Consider the following 15,729-nt stretch of genomic DNA (forward strand, 5'->3'; position numbering starts at 1 on the left):
GAGGGGCAGACGAACATATGCGGTTTGACCACAAATAAAATATGAATGACGTGAAGCTTTGAAAATAGATTTCCCACTGTCACTATACTTGACAACAGTAGTACAATCACTATGTCCTACATGTACGGAACCATTATTTCGGACACATAATTCGCCTTTGACTGGTAGTACTGAAATAGCAGGTAAGTCTGGAGTAGTATCAGACTGAACATTCAGGACCATGAAATTCGAAGAATAGTTACCTAAATTATACACTTCATTTTCTAGATCTAACCCGGTTCTGTGAGGGAGACCTTGCTTGTCTGGGAAACATGTGCTGTTAAGAAAAGACATATCGGTTGAGGATGACGTTAACGTGGACCATGCTCCACACAAACCATTATGTGAAAAAGGATAAGGAAAGAGTGGCAGAACTCCCTTTGACGTCTGGAAAGGGGGGAGTCGACCACACACCCAACAATTAGTGGCATTGCTGGTCTGGTGTGAGTAATGTAACATGCGGATAAAAGTATTGTTACGCATAGCGAGGCGGTAGGACAGCTCGTGAGGGGGCAGATCACTAAACGTGTGCTCTACTGTAGCATTAGCAGACTTATTTACATGTGAAACTGGGAAACATAGAAAAAATGCATAACTGGTGCAGGAAATCATAAGGCTGGAAAACAATATGAAACATAGAAAAACGATACATCGGATTGAGTTTTGACTAACTCTCTCACTATGGGGGTCTATTTTATACATGTCAGAAACAGTCTAACCGTTTCACCTAGGGGAGGACTTAGACAATCAAACTGGCTGACTTATTTTACTAGACCGGAGTTTCTGTTTATACTCCTGCTGCGGAGTTTTCTCTAACAGGGGGGGTTTTGAATCAATGTCATTTGCGGGACAGTCCTTAGGAACAATGTTTTGACAAGTTTTTAAATCCTGGGAAATGTTCTTGGAGACCGGCTTTAATCCGTAGAATTTCTTGACGTGCGAAAGGTGTACCCAGCCGCGGCGTCCTTCCAATTTCACGGCTGTACGGGTGGTGAGGAGGACCTGACGGGGCTCCTTCCAACGTGGCTCCAGCGGACTTGATCTGTCGAAGTTACGTACGAGGACCATTGAACCTGGAACGATTTCATGCGGGGCCACCTCGGTATTGTCTGGAAATGCGGCGGCAACCTGTGAACGACATGAGTTGAGGGCAGACATCAAGGAAGCTAGGTAATCTGTCAGCATATTACATGAAACATCAGTAATACTTCGGGGTCTGGGAGTACCCCACATGTTAGGGGGGCGGCCGAATACGACCTCATATGGGGACAGACCTGATCTGGAATGTGCGACCATGCGCATGTAAAATAGAGCAACTGGCAGAGCTACTAGCCAGTCCACACCTTTCTCTTTACATATTTTGGCAATTCGGATTTTCAGGGTTTGATTATGTCTCTCTACCAGACCAGCTGCTTCAGGATGGCGTACACAATGAAACTTCCACTGGTACCCTAACAACAGGGAAACGTGCTTCATTAACTCTGAGGAGAATGGCTGGCCGTTATCAGAATATACGACTCTAGGGAGTCCATAACGAGGGAAGAATTCACGAACCAACTGCTTGGCAGTGGTCGCGGCTGTGTAATCTGGGACTGGATATGCTTCTGTCCACCTGGACAAAGCGCATACAACTACAAGGACATACTTGAAACCTCGACATCGCTCCATCTGAATATAATCCATCTGGAGGACCTCAAAAGGGTGGTCAGGAGGCTGGAATCCCCCTTGTTCCACCGGGACACTTTTACCTGGATTGAACTGACAACATATCATACAGGTACGGACTTTCTGCTTGGCTGCAGCTCGTAAATGCTTGTTGAACCAAATGTTCTGGATACTGTCTAACATTGCTTTTTCTCCTAAATGTGCTGGACTATGTGCGGTATTGATAATGACTTGAACCATAGAGTCGGGGAGAAACCATGTGGCTCTACCCTTTGTTACCCATCCTTGATCTGTCTGGACCCCTCCTTGTTCGGACCATTTCTTGATTTCATCGGGAGTAGCATGTAACTGGATATCTATGACATCTTGTGTAGGGTCCCTAACTGTCATGCATGTAATCGGATCTGGAGTATGTGTCATGTTGACTGGAATGTCTAGAGTCTGTGCTGTAAGCTTGGCTGTGCGATCTGCTAGATCATTACCTTGGGAAATAATGTCAGTGACTTTCGTATGTGCTTTGCATTTCATGATAGCAATGGATGTCGGTAAGTGTATGGCATCTAACAGAGCTTGGATAAGGAGACCATGCTGAATCTTGGTTCCATGAGAAGTCATGAAACCTCTCTCCTGCCAGAGCACTCCGAAGTCGTGTACAACTCCGAATGCGTAGCGTGAATCTGTGTAAACGTTAACTTTCAGGTTCTTGGCGTGTATACAGGCTTGTGTCAGAGCAACTAGCTCTGCTGCTTGAGCGGACAGAGTGTCAATACGGTGTGTTTCAATAACTTCAGTGTCAGTAGTCACTGCATACGCGGCGACTAGTTCTCCTGTACTAGTTCTCTTACATGAACCATCCACATAAAGTGTCAGGTCGGGGTCTGGTAACGGAATATCTGTCAGATCTTGTCTTGGCTTTGTCGTAATGTTAACTACTTCCACACAGTCATGTGGGTCAGGATTCGAAGTAACTGATGGTAACAGTGTAGCAGGGTTCAGGACGTTGCAGCGTCTAATTTCTATGTGTGGCTGGAACAGTGTCAATTCATAACCTGTTAAACGTGCAATTGTCAAGTGCTGAGTTTGTGTTCGGTTCAAAAGAACTTCCACGGAATGTGGAACTTGTACTGTCAAGGAATGTCCTAAAACTATGGAATCACTTTGTCTGATAGCTAGTGCTGTGGCTGCAACTGACTTGAGGCACACAGGCAAAGCCTGGGCGACTGGATCTAATGTGCTAGAAAAATAAGCACATGGCTTGTATTGTCCTGCTTGATCTTGTGTGAGAACAGATAATGCTGTACCTTCGCGTTCAGTAACGAAAAGTGTAAAAGGCTTACTGTAATTCGGTGTGGCTAGAACTGGAGCTTGGCATAGGGCTTTCTTTAACTCGTTGAAACTAAGTGTATGTTCAGATGTCCAAGGGAGGACAGTCGGTACGGCTGCCTCCTGTGTCGTTAACTGTATCAGTGGTTTGGCTAGAAATGCATACTGAGGAATCCATTGTCTACAATAAGAAGTAAGGCCGATAAAGGCACGTACCTCCTTCTGGGTCCTGGGCTGAGGAAGACTCGCTATCAACTGGATGCGATCGGGTGTCAACTGCCTACCCCTCTTGGACAGTAAGTGTCCTAAGTAAACCACTTGCTGGACACAGAATTGAAGCTTCGAAGGGGACACCTTGTGCCCCATCTCGGCTAGGAAATACAGAACCGTCAGTGACGCTCGCTCGCAGTCACGTTCAGAACGGGCTGTGATCAATAGATCATCGACATACTGGAGCAGGGCAGTGTCAGTTGGCATGTGAATGTTGTCTAGTTGTCTCTTAAGTGCTTGACTGTAAATACTAGGACTTTCTGTGAAACCTTGAGGAGCGCGTGTGAACATATAGCTCCTTCCATTTAAACAAAATCCGAAAAGGAACTGGCTGTCTGGATGAATAGGAACACTGAAAAATGCATTCTTAAGATCGATTACTGTAAAGAACATGGCTTCGGAATCAATGGCTGTCAATAGGGAAGAGATATCTGGGACAACTGGGTACTGAGGAATAATACATTTGTTAAGTTCTCGTAAATCAATCACTAATCGATATACTGGGGGTGCATTTGGATCAGTACGTTTCATGACTGGAATGATCGGAGAATTACATACATTGGAGTCAGTTTCTACAACTACTCCTTGAGCCATGAGCTCGTCTATAATTTTGGATAAGGCTGCTACAGCCTCAGGTGGCAATCTATACTGCCTGATTCGTGGTAACACTACACCTGGTTTGAGAGTCACACGATGGGGTGTGATTTGCATGTAACCTACATCAGTTGGACCTTGCGCCCATAAATGCTGTGGAACATTAGACAGTCTCGAATCAAAATCTCGTAATACATAGTGACCCTTAAAGTCACGTAGGAACAATCGTATTCCCTCTGGGGAACAACATATAACTGCACCTAACTCTTTCAATGTCTTAATGCCTAATAGATTTTCTGGACATGACTTAGTAAGTAACAGATCAGTAGTGCGGGACAATGGACCTACTTCTAGAGTGACTGGCTTTGAAATCTCATTTACGATAGGCTTTCCTGAAAATCCAAGGGAAACATTTCTAGAGCCTGAGAGCGGAGCCCCTGGAACTTCGGCGTGACTAATTGTGGTCCTACTTGCCCCTGTATCAATCAAAAACTTTCTGTCTTTCCCTAATACTTGACTGTGAACATAGGGACCTTCTTGATCTACAGGTATCTCGATGAGAGGCAAGCCTACCTCCCTCTCTAGGCTGTTTCATGAATACTGCTGGTACTCTGGATACTCAGACTGTGCATACTGGTACATCTGCGATGTAACATGCTGTGTTGCAGCGATAGGCTGCGGTGCTGTAACTGTATGTTGTGCATTCTGTGGCTGAGGAGTCTGTGAAACTTGCTCTTGTCTAGGCGGACGTGGTCTTTCCTTAGTCTTACCGGTAGCTATGTTATGTTTCAGAACTGTACACTCGTTTATGAAATGACCCGGCTGTTTACAATAATTGCAGTTCCCTTTAACGGGAGCTGCAGGATGACTGGCTTGATTCGGACCCCTCTTCTGACTGTCTTGAGGAACAGATTGTGCAACTAATACTTTCATTTTCGTGTCTTTCATACGTTTTCTCTCGTGTTCTTGCTCTTCCCTGATTCTATTCTGGTGATACTGGAGCATCTGGAGCATCTGGGACGGAGTATTAGCTTGCCAGGTGCTTTCGACTTTCAAAACTCGATTTTTAATTTGTGGGCTTGAATTCTCGACTAATTTAGTAACAAAAAGGTGAGGGTATGACTCGCTACTTGTCTTGAGGCCACTGTTGATACTAAAACATTTTTCAAATCTAGAATAAAAATCACTAATATCTTCCTCTTGCTTCTGTTTACAGGCTGAGATTGCATCCCAGTCTTCTTTTCTAGTTGTCAATAATCTGGGTAAAACTTGAATCAATAATTCTGGTAATTCTTTACATTTCTCTCCTAGACCGGTACCTGGTACTCGTGCCTTGTCTTCAGCTTCTAGAACTGCCCAATCTATCTTTTTCTCTCCCACCTCCCATTCTTTTTCCTTTAGCTTTTCATACACCCCTGCGGGCAACAGGACCTTTAACATTTTAATTATATCTGGGTAAGTGTATTCTCCCATACGGAGCATGTCTTTTAATTCTCTATGGAACCCTGCTGGATCTTTGTCATGACAGGGAGTCAATTTCTTCATCTCGAGGAGTTCCATCTTTGTAATCGGGGTGTATACAAACACTCGTTGCATTTCCCCGTCCTCTGTCTTAACTGGATGCACTTCTCGTAACGGATTCTGTCTTTCTATGTAAAATGGTTTACTTTCTGAGGGTGAGACATGAACAAAATACGGGTTCAGAAACGTTCTATATTTGTGGCGCTGTTCTAGAATGACACTAATTAAATCGGTACCTAGACCTCTCCATCTATACTGGAGTAACTCGTTCAGGATATCATGTAACGGACCTGGATCAGAGTGCTGACCCTCATACAGAGTAATGAGGTGCTGGATCATATACATACCCACCAGTCGCTGCTCGGCTGGGGGCAATTTCAGAAACATTTGTGCCACTATTTCGTCTGGAAAAGTGGTAGAATCAGTAATCCATCGGACTGCTGATCGGGCTAGTTCTTGTTCATGCATAGTACTTAACTCACTGTAACCGATTCGTGATTTCAGAATGTGATCGGTAGCTTGGAATACTTGTTCTAGGGAACCTTGTTCTGGTGCTGAATGATGGAAAACTGGCTTGTGTTCTAGGCGTAAATGGCGATCTGGAAATCTAGATTTTCCTACATACGCTATTCTGGCGGTATTCTCGTCGTCTTCCTCTTCAGGATCAGAGTGACTTTCTTTCTCGCTTACTTGTGCTGCTTTACGTTGTTCGTGTATCTTTATTATTTCTCTACGGATTTTCTTGTACATACTTTCCATGGCACCAATGGTATTGTGCTTTCCTTTGGCTATATTATCACTCCACTTTGTTAGAGTTTTCATTTCTTCCGGGTCTTTAGACGGATGATCTTGTTCTCTTATTAGACAGTTAATTAAAAACTTTAATATCATACGCTGGATCTCAGCTTTCCTTTGAGACATGGCATCACTAATACTTTGTGGGTCATCCCCTGTACGGATGAAACGATATATCCTGTCTAGATCTTCTTTCATATTCGGCAGGGTGACTAGATACTCGGCCACCCTCCTTACGCGTACTGAATATAAAACCATATTATTCTCGCCTGGGACTGGGTCATAGGCACATTCGCCAAGGGCTTGCCTGATTTCTGCAACAGACTTATTACTCTTGGGAGTACGCTGTGATGCTTGAGCATGTAATTCGAGTGCTGATAAACGCTTGCGTGGCGGTGGGGTTTGAGGAGGACCTCCTCCTGCGGCCCCTAGACTAGAATCGTCGACTGATATTCTTCGTGGCGGAGCGGGAAATTGAAATGCTGGCTGGACCGGGGGTACCGTAGCAGGTACTGCAAGGGGTGCCCCGGTGTCTGGAGGAGCAGGATGTGCCTGATTTACTGGGACTGGCGGAGCGCGAACGGGATTTGCATATTCAGGGACTGTGTCGTCCAGATAGGACGAAATAAAAATATCAGCTGCGGTCGGTTTGTGACGTAGCTTGGTCGGAACTAACGGTGGCGGGAAATTACTGGATGCCTCTGGGGTCGCTTTTGGCAAGCCCTCGGCAAGAAGAGGATACATACCCTTAATAAGGGCATGCCTCTGTCTGTCTGACTGTTCGGCTTTGACTTGTTCACCTATCTCGATTAATTCTTTTTCTTGGGCTCGCTCTTGGGATTCTCTACTTAATTCTGACTTTCTGATTTCTTTTTCAGTTCTTTTATGAGCTTCCTTACGCCATAACTCGATGGCATCTTTCTGTGACTGTCTGGCTTTCTTTTTCCATAATGCTTCTTCTACTCGCATGATGCATTCGGCATCCCATGTACCCGATACGGGCCATCTATACTTTTCTTCTAACTGTTTGGTATACTCTACCCATAAATCTAGATACAATATGGCACTTATGCCATGTTTCTGATACATAAAGTGACCTGGACTGTCCCTAGGCGGGACGGGAACTGCTGCTTCCAGCAGACCCTTTCTAGTTTTTAACTGACATAACTTGGAAAATATGGGCATAACTGGACTGTAATCTAGACACAATACAATACACAATAAACACGATACTTAATCCCCATTCATACCACGACATTGAAATACATGAAAAACATTTAAAATAACAGTTCGAACAGAATACTACCTGGAAATACTGAGAACAGAACACTTGAAATTTCTCGAGAACAGAACTGACTAGAACAGAAACTAGATGTACTGCTGAAACAGTACGAAACTTACCGGTCTCTTAAAGAGACACGTCAGGACCCGTATCCACCGAAGTGGACACTTAGTTTGTGGGACTGTGTACCACCAACCCACAGACCAGAGTCAATTAAGTTGACCCTGTCTAGATACTACCCCAGTAATGGTACTCACCGGGCAGCAAGAACGGAAAGCCTCGGATCGGACTGGACTGCTACGACGACGGACGACGAACTTCGGACTTCAGTTACGGGTGGGCCTCCGGATACCTCGGACCTTGGACTCTTGGCTTGGGCTCTGGTCGGGACTCGCCGCGTTCCTCCACCGTCTCGTTTGGATGCTGGACCGCCTCCTCCGTCTCCTCCGTGGGCCTGAGGGATACTTGAAGCAGAAATATCTGCCGGTGCACAGAAGAGTTCCGTCACGACTGCAGAGGGTCAGGGGGTCGGCGTGGCTTCACCGACACGTGGGGAAAGGGCAAGTCCCTGTTCGGGCGCCATTATGTGGTAAATAAATAAATAATACCCTATTTTTGACTAGACATATATCATAACAGATAGCTCAATAAATAAGAGTCAAGATTCGAGGTAGTAGGAGTTTTGCAGGTTTAATACAGCATAAGGACAGGAACAGGACAACCTGCATAGGAATAGGATGACAGGGTGACAGGGCCCAGCAGCTGCTGGGGCTGGGATGAGCGCGCTGACTTTTAATAACAATACATGAGCATATATACATAACGCAAACACATAGCATTACATTGCAGTAGGCGTAGCAGTGGGTGGAGCAAGAGGTGTGACGCGTAGCAGTCGCGAAAGATAAGGGTAAAAGTGGGTGTAACTGGGCGTATACATAGACATGTGATGCAAACGTAACAGGATATGTCATGAATGGGGCGGAAACCATGGAGGGGGCTACCTGAGGAGCCGGGACCTCTAACCTAATGGTGCGCGCAAACTGGCAATGACGTGTTACTAGGAGAAGCTGGGGGCTATGAACTCTGTGCTAGGAGCAGAGACTGAAGTCTGGAGGGTCGGAGCGACATGTACCTAAACCCTATCTAGTATCTGATGTTTAGGGAACATGTTGATATAAACTAGAAGTCAAGAGGGGAGAGGCTAACTTGATTCTAAGACTGGACCATGCATTATTCTACATGTAGTGCGTGATGAAATGACCATTAAATACAGTATTTCTCTAACGTGGAAACGTGAAGGCTAGACAATGACGGAAACTATTGATGCAGTTCAGTAGCTTAGGAATGCAGAGAAGGAGGACTGAACTGATAACTGGACTCATAACATATTCTTGGCAGACTCAGAGACTGAGCCAGGCTGGGCCGGGCACTGCGAGGCAGGAAGTAAGTGAAGGGTCGAGAATACAGGTGGGGGCTGTATCGCTCCTCAGCGAGGTTTCAGGAGACTGGAGCTGAATCTGGTGTCCGGGCCCTTTTGAGGCCTAGAAACGGGGACTTTATAATAGAATAACGTGCACACTGAGAAACGTGGCAACATAACTTTACATAGGCCTGATATTCGTAGTATTCACGAGGACTGGAAACTGGCATACTAGAGGTGGACACAACTGTAATTGCGTCATTAATCAGACATGGGGAGTACATATGCATATTTAATCATGCACACATAACATATGACGGATGACACGTAGGGACACAGAACATGGCAAAATTTACTTTTCCACACTCTCCTTGGCCGTCACCTACCCAGTCGGGCTTTAGACAGACTTCCTTTCGTCTCTCCTTGTTGTTTCTTCCCTTATCCTCCCTCTCTCACCTAGCCCTTCTCCTTCTCCTTTCCCACCTCTCCTAATTGTATTGCCTATTTTTTGTTGTATTGTGTAATTGCTGATCTTTTTCTGTTACATTGTTGATTCTCATGTAAAGTGCTCTGATACCTTCGGGTCTAGCCAGCACTATATAAAACTCTTTAAATAAAATAAATAAATATGAAGCTGGCATAGAGGGGACTGCTCTAAACGGGATCACATCCTACCTTCAAAACAGAACTAATGTCATCCTTACCCCACCTTTCTCATCCAAACCTTACTCCACAAAAGCAGAGGTCCTGCAAGGCTCTATCATCCTGCCAATGCTTTTCAACATCTACATGAAGTAATTACCGGTATTAATCAATCAATTTCACCTCACATGCTATAACTATGCAGTTGACACTCAAATACTCCTTCAACTGGACTGCCCCAAAGAAATTGGAAACTTGCCAATTTTCTGTTGTCTCAGAGCCGTAGATCAATGGATGACTTGGAGCCATCTCAAATTGAATGCTTACAAAACGGAAATACTCACGTGTGGTGATTGGAAACATGACCCGCTTGCCGCCTGGCCTGATGAACTGGGAGCACCACCTAAAGTATCGAAGGAAGTAAAAAACTTCAGAATGACCATGCACTCCAAGCTATTGATGAATGCCCAAGGGGACAAACTAGCAAGATCAAGCTTTTTTATTATAAAAACTCTGCAACAAATCTTTCCCCATTTGGGGTTTCTACACAAGGTCCAAGCGACCATCTACCTTGTTCTGTCAAAACTCGATTATGCCCATAGCCTCTACCACGGATCACCTGAACGACCATTGAAAGACTACAACGGATTCAGAACGCATCTGCCAGACTACTCTTGCATATCAAACCACAAGACTACATCTCCCCTGCCTTGAAAGCCCTGCATTGGTTATCGGTTGCCAGAAGATCCACGTTCAAGCTGCTTTGTATCACCTACAAAGTGATACATGGAATGGGACCGCTCTTCATCAGGATAAAATTACCAAACACATTCAACTAAGGAACCCCCGCTCTAGAGTGGCACCTCACCTCAAAATTCCAAGATACAAGAAAAAAGCCATGGGTGGCATATCCTTCTCTGTTCCAGCAGCCAAACTATGGAACTCTTTACCCCAACATATGATCCACGGACAAACACCTTATCTTCAGAAAACTACTCAAAAATTGGCTCTTCCCTACATAAGCACCACACCCAAACAGAAATATACAGCATATCACTCTGTATATAAGCATTTATTTGTATTATAGATATGTACCTATATATGTGTATTGCTTTGTATAAACATGTTGAATAATTATGTTTAAAATAAATAAACACTTTTTTTTTTTTAAGTTTCAAAAACCTTAATTGCAGGTAGATACTGTTGATCTCGGCATAGTGCCTACAACCCTGTTCTCTCCGGCAGCGTAATGAAACAGCAAGCATAGCAGTATAAGAGTGCACAGCAAGTCGCCTACAACCACTTCGGGCCGGCCATGTCAAATGAAACATTGTACCAACGGTTGATTAAGGTGTGGAAAAGTTCAAGAGCCATAGGGGACTTAAAATCATCTAGTGTCAACCTGTGCTAATTAAGTCGAGAGTCCAAGGCCCCAGACGGAGACAACTAGCATGTAAGATCAGGAGGTATGGACAGTGCCCCTCAGGGTCAGCAAACACCAGATCCCCCATAAAGTCACCAAATCCCCTCTGTGTCCAGTAGGCTAAGCGTGTATGTATGCCGGAAAGGGCACTGCCAGGGCAGCTGTAGTAAAAGAAGAGAACAATAATAATAAATACAATTACAACACTTGAAAACCAGAGTTTATCTAATGCATCTTTAATCTACATATACTTACCAACTTTATGCATCTATATACTTTCCAAGTGCTTGGATCTATATATTTATTACTTTTCTCCTAAAAAAGCATACAATGCAATACCCTATTTCTCACCCTATTCCTCTCTCAATATATCCTCTACCTCGACTCTCTGACTCATCTCAAACCTCTATCTACTACTCTTTCCAAAGCACTGCCCTATTTCTCACCCTATACCTCTATCAATATCTTTAATCTACATATACTTACTTCATTGATGCATCTATATACTTTCCATGTACTTATGGATCTATATATTTATTACTTTCTTCTAATTCTGCATATCCAGTGCACTACCCTATTCTCACCCTATACCTGTCTCAATATATCTTCTACCTCAACACTCTGACTCATCTCAAACCTCTTTCAACTACTCTTTTCAATACACTACCCTATTGCTCACCCAATACGTCTATCAATATATCCTCTACATCCACTCTCATTCATCTCAAACCCAATACCGCTACTATGATCCTCAAAACAACCCTTTCTAGACTCTCCCCTACTCTACCCCTCCTTGTATCATCTGACACCTCTTTACTATACCGATCCCCCAAAACAAGACTTTCTAAACTCTTCCCTCTGACTCTTCCTCTCCATATCCCTGTTTACTCATCCCAAGCCTCCTCCAACTGCTATGACCTCCAAAACAAAGAAAATCTAAATCCTTCACTCTTCTATCCCCCCACTATCCGTTCACTCAAAATAACAGACTAACATGTCCACTTCTCAAATTTCATATTTCACTATATTAATTCGCCACTAATCCTCTATGGGTCCCAGAGTAGCGTGCGCCTTGCCGAAAAAGCATTTCAACACCTCATCAGGGGTAGCAAGCACTATATAAGTGCAAAACTTTTCCTCTCTCCTATCCCTCCCCTACCCTTCTCAATCCAAATAACTGACTAACATATCCACCACTCAAATTACTTTCATATTTTACTATACTAATTTAACACTAATCAATTATGGGTTCCGGAGTAGCGTGCTACTCGCCAAAAAAGCACTTCAACACCTCATCAGGGGTAGCAAGCACTATATAAATGCAAACCTTTTTCCCCCTTTTATCTGTCTCCTACCCTTCTCAATCCAAATAACTGACTAATATCCACCTATCAAATTACTTTCATATTTCACTATACTAATTCAACACTAATCCTTTATGAGTTCCGGAGTAGCATGCTACTCTCCAAAAAAGCGATTTAACACCCCTTCAGGGGCAACAAGCGCTATAAATATGATAATCTTTTTTCACACTTTTATCCATCTGCTATCCTTCTCAATCCAAATAACTGACTATTATCCACCACTCAAATTTCTTTCATATTTCACTACACTAATTCACCACTAATCCTTTATGGATTTCGGTGTAGCGTGTTACTCACCAAAAAGCGCCTCAACACCCCATCAGGGGTAACAAGCGCTATATAAATGCAAACCTTTTTCCCTCTACTACCTCTCCGCTATCCTTCTGAATCCAAATAACTGACTAACCTATCCACCGCTCAAAATACTTGCATATTTCACTATACTAATTAAACACTAATCCTTTATGGGTTCCGGAGTAGCATGCTACTCACCAAAAAAGCGATTCAACACCCCATCAGGGGCAACAAGTGCAGATCCTACGGCTTTGATGTTCTGTGATATACAGATTACACTTAGATCCTGATCACTCTTGGCCCAGATCCAATGGAAACAAAGTCATGTTTTAAAGATTGCATGTCCCACATTGACAGGTGGATGAACATAAATCACCTTCAATTAAATGGAGGTAAAACCGAAATAATGCTCTATGGCAAGGCTCATGAGCATTGGTCACATGATTGGTGGACTCCAAATCTCGGCCCCTGCCCAACTCCAACACAGATAGTACGGAATTTAGGATTCCAAATAGACAATAAATTATCAATGAAAAATCAGATCAATAAGATATTTAACTCCTGCTTTACCATCATGCGTAATCTACGCAAAGTTTTTAAATGAATTCCGAAGGAGGACAGAAAACCTTTGGTCCAGTGACTGATTATCAACTGAATGGACTATGGAAATGCCCTGTTGGCATCAATAAATGAAGACCTTCTTGCAAGACTACAGGTACTGCAGAATACTGCAGCCAGGTTGATACTCAATCTTCTGCCAAGATCCCCGTCGGCACCCAACCTGAGACTCTTACATTGGTTGCCTGTCAGAAAACGAATACGCTTTAAGATTCTTTGCTTAACGCACAAAAATATGTACGGAAGAGGTCAGGGCTATTGGGCCAAAAAGTTACGTTGGTACCAACCCTGTAGAACTCTGAGATCCAGCAACAAAACACTTCTCACATTTCTCAGAATTCATAGAACCAAAAACGGAGGGAGAACCTTCTCCTTCCTTGCTCCGGCTTTTTGGAACAAACTGCCCCCACACCTACGCATCATCAATGATCACAACTGTTTTCGCAGGAAAATAAAGACATGGCTGTTTGACATCTAATTACATCTAACCTAGCTGATCTTTTGAGTTGTCCGCTAGCGCCATGAGACTTTCGAGTGAGATGTGCGCTCAAAAAATATACCTTGATTTGATTATAAATGCAAATCTTTTTTCCCTCCTTTATCCATCTGCTATCCTTCTCAATCCAAATAACTGACTAATATCCACCACTCAAATTACTTTCATATTTCATTATACTAATTCACCACAAATCCTTTATGGGTTCCGGAGTAGTGTTTTACTCTCCAAAAAAGAACCTCAACAACCCATCAGGGGTAACAAGCACTATATAAATGCAAACCTTTTCCCTCTTCTATCCCCCCGTTATCCTGCTCAATCCAAATAACTGTGTACCCTATCCACCACTCAAATTACTTTCATATTTAACTATACTAATTCCGCCGAAAAAGCGGTTTGCCGACTCGTCAGGGGTAGTAAGCACTATATAAATGCAATTACAATACACTACAATGCAATACAATACAATAACTTCAAAGTGTATCAATGTATGCCTTTAGAAGCAGTGGAGACAAGAGACACTGCACATCTACAAAATCAATAAAGTTTGAATACAAAAATATAAAAATTTCATAGTCATGTCAGTAGTCGGAATTATACCACCCAGCACATCTAATATAATTTGTCCAAATCCACGCTTCACCCTCCACAAACCAAAAAATCATTCATCTCATTCATATGATAAACCAGAGGAAATACGAAAGCAAAGATAGCAGCCTCCCCTCCAATTACAAGTCTGGTTAAAATAGGCAGTATTAACAGACACATAATAAATTCCTCTAAATATTGGCTGTTCATAAGCCAATAGCTCGTTATAAACTACATATCTCCTTTCACACTCACTCTCTCCAACAAATTCTACTGGGCCAATTCTTTGAAATTCCTGATGCACTATACACAACTCTCCCTTTCTTTCATGCTCTATTTTCAAGCTTGGATTCATTCAAATTTGTAAATGTCTCTTCAGTTTCAAATTATTCTTTAATTTCACTCACACCTTTCCAATTTCTCAGGATTCTTATTCTCCTCTCATTATATTCCTTAACAAATTCCTATTCTTTTTCACTCAGACTACAAACATGCTTATTTTTAATATTATTCATTTCAAGTTTTCAATTTTTGTTAAATACTTGGAATAAGTAATACAATTCCCAGAGTCTTCAGATACAGTAAGTTCTTCAGGCAAAGCACTGAAATCGGAAAGATGTGGCAACAAAAAACCCTTCCTTTTGGAGAATTTTGATGAAAGCATTACATGATAAATATGACAAAGGCAACAAGAAGTACATCACAGCCTCTTTAGCAAATGAAGGAAGGTATGTAAAAACACGGCAATCTTTAATACCCTTTATTCTAACGTACTCCCATAAGAAATGTGTATAAAGGCTATGCATTATAATTTCCTACTAATCTATCTCTATGTGTTAATCTTCTGTGTTCTATTTCATTATGTATGGTAATTATTGATTGATTACACAAAAACAAATATAAATACACTCACTTACATATAAATAGGCGCCATATTAAATTTTTCTCCCAATACAAACCCCTACTACGACCAGACTCATTTTCAGCTCTAGTATCAATAGCGTGATTCTAAACAATTAGTGTAAAAATGCAATTGCAGGTACAAATGACATTCTACCATCGAGTAAAAATAAATAGATTAAAATACATACAAAGGCAACATATTACTGTTTTAAAAAGAATACAGAGTTTTGATAAATGATTTGTGTGAAGCGTAGGATGCTGACCCTGTCTTTTTCATTTTACACACTGCAAACAACCACACACTTCTAAAACAGTATAATAAAACCTCAACACAGTATAACTGTATAAACGTTTTGAAACATTTTAACATTCAAAATAGGATATAAAAGTCTTAATTACAAGGTAAATCTCATCAGACAACACTCAACTATAACTTCAGGACTAAAGGAGGTGAAATGCCACACCCCAAATATGTCAAAAGAAACACCTAGT

The sequence above is a fragment of the Lissotriton helveticus genome, chromosome 3_1, assembly GCF_964261635.1.
Source record: "Lissotriton helveticus chromosome 3_1, aLisHel1.1, whole genome shotgun sequence".
In the NCBI taxonomy this organism is placed as follows: Eukaryota; Metazoa; Chordata; class Amphibia; order Caudata; family Salamandridae; genus Lissotriton; species Lissotriton helveticus.